Genomic DNA, 6656 nt, shown 5'->3' with positions numbered 1-6656 from the left:
CAAACATTCCGAAGTGTAGAGATTGATGTACGTACAGCTATGTGTGGGCATTAACCTGTTAAGAATGTCACATCAATAATACTGACTCGGGAATGTCATGACCCCTCCCCCCTGTGACGAAGTTACGTGAATTGGTGTCTGCATGTGTAGTCCTAAGTTCTGGAGCGGTGTAGTGTGTGGTGTATGGTTACATGGTACGTGCTAACTAATCAAATAGGAAAATAGTTCGACCTAAAAGATATGAGTGGAGAAGGTTACATAATTTAGAACTACATAATTACATCAAGAAGACTTAGGTGGACAGGCCATGTGGCACGAATGGGAGAAAAAAAATTATATATATATATTCTATATATCTTTACAGATTTCTTTTATGTCCATCTCCATCTTCGTTTTTGGTCCTTTACCATCAGGTCTCCCAACAAGATTCCTGTAAAATCTCCTTTATTCCTTTCTCATTCGTGCCCACCTAAGTAGTGGTGATTTAATCATCAATCTAATAATACTTGGAAATTAACATAAATTATGTACTTCTAAATTATGTAACCTTCTCCATTCACTTGTTTCTTCATCCCTTTAAGGCTAAAATATTTTCCTAAGGATCTTATTTTCAAATACTCTCAATAACAATGGAAGGGATCAAGTTTTCGCATCCACAGGCAAAATTACTATTATTGTATATTTTAACTTTTAGTTTCTTAGATATTAAACGAGAAGACAGAGAAAAATAACATGCATTAAGCCCTCTTTTTCCATTTCCTCTTTAATATCATTTTCATTTTGTAAGTATTACTTAAATTTGGAAACTGGATCAAACAAGTTAGTTTCGGACTGAACTTTTCTCTTTACTAACTTTCTTACTTGCTTTAAAAAAATATTTTAGCATTATTCTTAATTGTATTTACATCATCTGCATATGCTAACAGTTGAGTCACAGTTCTTCGTTAGTTTTTTTCCTTCCTAATAGCATATTTCTAAGGCACAATTAAAAAAACCAATGGAGATAATGCATCTTCTTTTATTAATCCATCATGAATTGTACATTTGTCAGACATATTAACAAGATTCTTAGGTATTCCAATTTCGAATAATTTATCTTTTTAGCATCTTTAACTTCAATGAAGTTAGTTTCTGGAACTATAGGTTCTGCTTCATTTATTTCTGATTTATCTCCTACATGAACATTTGAAAAGTCATTAAAGCAATTCTTCCATCTATTTAAAATAGTCAGCCATTTTTCATCAAGTTTACTTTAGGTTGCCACCCCTTTCTAAATTTATTTGCTCCTCTGATACTTTTATTTCAATTGCATCAATTTTACTTTTCAAGTAATATTTTTTTGTTACTTCTAAACATGCTGTTCTTTAACCACCTAAGTCTATTTCTATTAGGTTATGCAAACCATTGCTTACTTTTTTCTTGGTTTATACATTATTTAACTGTTGATTCTATTCTATTATGTACGTGCTTCCCAATTCTTATGTAAGTCTGTTTCATTTAAATACTGCAGAATGAAAAAAAAATGTACAATTGTATAGGTTGAAATTCATTATATGGAAATATGTTTCATGTTTTAAAAAATCATTTTATGCCAGTGATTGTAATTTTTTATAGTTTTTAGAGTAACATGTGCTTTCATAACTAACTAACTAACTCTCTAGCTTTCTTAAACCCGAAGGTTCATGGCTGCAGCAACACAGGACTTCCATCTATCCCTATCTTGAGAAAAATCTATATATTCTTAACCATCCCTAGCAATTTCCTTTAGGTTCATCTCAATATTGTCCTTCCATCTTCGTCTTGGCCATCCTACAGGTCTCTTACCATCAGGTCTACCAACAAGAATCCTGTAAACTCCTCTTTCCTCTCCCATTCGTGCCACATGGCCTGTCCACCTAAGTCTTCTTGATGTAATTATGTAGTTCTAAATTATGTAACCTTCTCCACTCATATCTTTTAGGTCGAACTATTTTCCTATTTGATTAGTTAGCACGTACCATGTAACAATACACTACACACTACACCGCTCCAGAACGTAGTACTACACAGGCAGACACCAATTCACGTAACTTCGTCACAGGGGGAGGGGTCATGACATTCCCGAGCCAGTATTATTGATGTGACATTCTTAACAGGTTAATGCCCACACATAGCTGTAAGTACATCAATCTCTACACTTCGGAATGTTTGGAATGCAAAGAATTATCGTGACAAAACAAGTATTCGGGAAATTCCCTTGAGCCAACCAATCTGTACAAATCACATGACCCTCTTTTTTTATAGAGAAAGAAGACGGGCATAACATTCCCCAGACAGTATTATTGATGTAACATTCTTAACAGGACAATGCCTTAATGTTTACACACATACATAAGCGCATCAATCTCTACACACACACACACTCACACAGGAATATTTAGAATGGAAAAAATTCTCAGGAAATTCCCCTCAGCCAAGCAAACCACAAGTTACATGACCCTCTCTCTCTTTTTTTATAGAGAAAAAAGAAGGCCATGACATTCCCAAGCTAGTATTATTGATGTGACATTCTTAACAGGTCAACGTCACGTCAATCTCTACACACACACTCGGGGAATGTTTGGAATGATCGTGGCATAAGGTGCGAAAGAAAATTTAGTTGCACCGTTGAACGCACAAAAAATCGTCATGAAAAGCTATCACTGAGGTTAAATCGTAAAAAAAACAAAAAAAAACCCTCATCCTTTTTCTGACTAGGTGTGAAAATTTAGTTGTGAGCAATCCATCAAGAGCTCCAAGAGATTTGAGGTCCGCCTATGGTACCGGATAGACGACACCTTTGGGTTTCATGGTGATGGTATTTTATTTATATATCATGCGAGGTTAGGAAGAAAGTTCGCGCCTCAGATAATGCGATGAGTTGTGTGATGATGCTGTCTGTTTCCGCGTTTGACGCATACCAATCGTCCGTATATCGTCTCCTTCCTTCCCTCGCCTCATGAAGCTCGTCCATCCTATCGGCCAACTTTATGCCTGCAGCCCGAAAAAGAGAATCGGGATTCTGCAAGTTTTTCATACCGCTTATTTTGCGAAGATTGTCCATAAGAATCATCTCGACGGTGGACGAAATTCAGGCGCTATTTTGCTTAAGTCGACGAGCCTCGCTACATCCTCACCTCCGTCGAATGTGTACGCAAGAATCTCGTGCAGCAGTTCGAGTGGTACGTCGGTTATACAAGTTGTCATTTTCACGAGGTGTTATTTAAATAGAAGTTTCTCGGTATTTATATATAAATTTTCTCGGAGAAAAATACAAAACTCACAATCAAGTCAAAATTCAATCTGTGTGAAAAACGACTTGAACCACCTTCAAAATAAAATAATTGTAGCTATTACGATAAAATTTTCAGCTATGTTATTTATACAGAATTTCCGGAGACAACAAGTAACATCTGATCACATTAAAACTCAAGCTGATCGAAATTACTATGAAAAAAAATCACTTGATTCCCTTTTAAACTTAAAATAATAAATAGTATGTAGCTTTAAAATAAATAAAATACTTAACTTTTAACACTGCAACAACACATCCGTACTCTTCAAACACTCTCACGATACTAACTAATCTTTAGATTTTGATTTGATTTGATTTAGTTTATTTTACTTCGCGTTTTGTGCCTCTTGGCTAATTTGCGAAGATGGGATGAGTGATGAAATGATGAAATTGATGAATGGACATTCACAAACAACCAAGCCCGACCGGGATTCGAACCCGGGACCACTAACTAATCTGTAATGCGAAAACCCTTTAAGTAACCTAAGCGCGAATGAAAACATCTGAAACAGTAAGTCAATCAGAAGACACCCATTACGTCATAACCAACAACACGCTAGATACGGGTCTGCGTAATAACTTGTTGCGTAAACATTGCACAATAGTTTACCTTACGAGCCATCGCAATGTTGCGTAATAACTTGTTGCATAACATGATGCAATAATTTTCCCTTACGAGCCATCGCAATGTTGCGTAATGTTATGTAATTTAACTCCAAAGAAATTATGACACTCGTACCAAGTACGAGATGAAAAATCACAGAGTTGCAATAGTATAAAATCGACAAAAACATCGTCAAAATAGGTTTACCACTGTGCTTAAATTAGTAAAAATAATGGGCCTCGTACCAAGTACTACTTTGAAGGAATCCAATTACACTACTAACCACTATTTCTAGTATCCACTAAGCACTAAGTTTTACAGTGCGTATATCTTCAGTCCATGTATCCTACACGCTCTAAGTACAATTCTACAGATGCAGGTGCCTAATCGATTAAGTAACTATTTCATTGCCGATTGTTGTCCAAACAAAGGGGCAGCGGTACGCCTAAACAGCTCTTTGATGCAAGCCTCTTCGCAGGTAAACGCGCCAACAGTGCGTCACTACCATGAAGGCGCCGGGAGTTAATCTGGTCACAAACTACTCGAGCTGGACACATTGTTCGCAATTGAGACACCCAGCCCTGACCTGCGAGGGGTGGAAAAAGGCCACTCCCTGAAAATTCCGAGAAACACCGAAGAGCTTGGTTCCTACGTTGACATCCATTTTAGCTTGGCTCGACCGAGTTTCAGTTCTTGTACGCTCTGCTCATTTGGTCCTCCCCTCCACCCCTGTGTTGTACATTCTCCGCTGCAGCCACGTTATAAACATTGGATGGTTGACCTTGGGAACCACACCAAAACCATTGAACCACACGCTAATGATCCCATTCACTCAGCGAAAGAGAAGCAACGAAAATGGCCAATCCGCAAGGCTCAACGGAAGTAAACCACATCCACTCAGACATTCGGCACCGTAAATATCCACTATTCAATGAGAACTCACGCAGATCATGGACAGAGTAAAAAAGGAGGTTGGCTTTGGCGCAGGCTTATCAACTACGTCACGAGAGGGCCTCGAGAATTGGATTGTTGGCAATAAACAAGTCAACACTGGCTTTACGAGAGAGATTATATACTTATCTCTGAAGCAAGTCGTGAAGGTAAGGATTTTTAGTCAAGTGTCGGTCTCCTTTCGATCCAGACACATAAAATTCCTTACTGAATTGAGGACGGAAGTAGTGTATATTGATTGTTTCAAAGTCATACTTGGTACGAGTGTTTTTGTAGCCTTTTTTTTATCAATTGAAAATCAGTTTTTGACATATATTGACAATTTTTTGTCGACGTTTTAGCGCTTAGCGATGTTTTAGCAAAATTTCCTATTTTTTTTTTTTTTGTACTCATACTTGGTACGAACGCCACGATCTTATGTGATATAACTTAACCTATTTATATTTTTTTTACGTATAGATGTACATGATGAATCCCCAAACAGATTTTTTCTAAGTTTTACTGTTTCCAAAATAATCCCATTTCCAGTTGCCATTTTGGATTTCCGAACATAGGTTCTATTCATATTTTACTTACATATAGGCGTACGTGATGAATCAGCAAACAGATTTTTCCTAAGTCTTACCGTTTCCAAGATAACCCCACTTCCGGTCGCCATTTTGGATTTCCGATCATAGCTTTTATTCATATTTTTTCTCACGTATAGGTGTACCTGATGAATCACCAAACAGATTTTTCCTAAGTCTTACCGTTTCCAAGATAACCCCACTTCCGGTCGCCATTTTGGATTTCCGAACATAGGTTCTATTCATATTTTACTTACATATAGGCGTATGTGACGAATCCGCAAACAGATTTTTTCTAAGTCTTACCGTTTCAAAGATAACCCCACTTCCGGTCGCCATTTTGGATTTCCGAGCATAGGTTCTATTCATATTTTACTTACATATAGGCGTACATGACGAATCCGCAAACAGATTTTTCCTAAGTCTCACCGTTTCCAAGATAACTAGTAGTCCAATTTAGACAGTTCAAAGCCCGAAAGTGAGGCTCGGTGAGGCTCGCAGTGTTGCCAGCTGCTTACTCGAAAAAATCACCAAGGTTTTTGTTGGGGTCTAACCTAACCTAAAGCAAGGAGCTGGCAATCTTGCTTGAGAGTTCTGCAACCGAAAGTAGGGCTCGGTGAGGCTCGCAGTGTTGCCAACATCTTACTTGAAAAAAATCACCAAGGTTTTTGTCTTGGTCTAACCTAACCTAAAGCAAGGAGCTGGCAATCTTGCTTGAGGCTTGTTTTACAGCGCATAAAGCAAGGTTGCCAACTTACTGGTACTTTTACCATGACCTTTTACAAAAAAAAAAGAGAGAGAGGGAAGAGTTAAACAACCGACAGCTTACCCACAGCTTTTTTTGGTCTAACCTAACCTAAAGCAAGGAGCTGGCAACCTTGCTTGAGGCTTGCCTTACAGTGCATAAAGCAAGGTTGCCAACCTACTGGTACTTTTACCATGACCCTTTACAAAAAAAAGAGAGAGAGGGAAGAGTTAAACAACCGACAGCTTACCCACAGCCTTTTTTGGTCTAACCTAACCTAAAGCAAGGAGCTGCCACACACACACATGCCTTTTATTATTTCTGTATTGTGACGTGTTTATTTTGGTATGGGAGGACAGAGGACACCGAGACTCGACCGACACACTAAACCCAACCCCTCTACGCGTACTCCACGTCACCAAAAAAAAGGTTAAAGGTTCCAAATAACAATAGTTAAGAGTTTCGCCAATCTAGTAA

The sequence above is a fragment of the Lepisma saccharinum genome, unplaced genomic scaffold (genome assembly GCF_977018435.1).
Source record: "Lepisma saccharinum unplaced genomic scaffold, izLepSacc3.1 HAP1_SCAFFOLD_1008, whole genome shotgun sequence".
In the NCBI taxonomy this organism is placed as follows: domain Eukaryota; kingdom Metazoa; phylum Arthropoda; class Insecta; order Zygentoma; family Lepismatidae; genus Lepisma; species Lepisma saccharinum.
This window is presented reverse-complemented; position numbering follows the sequence as displayed.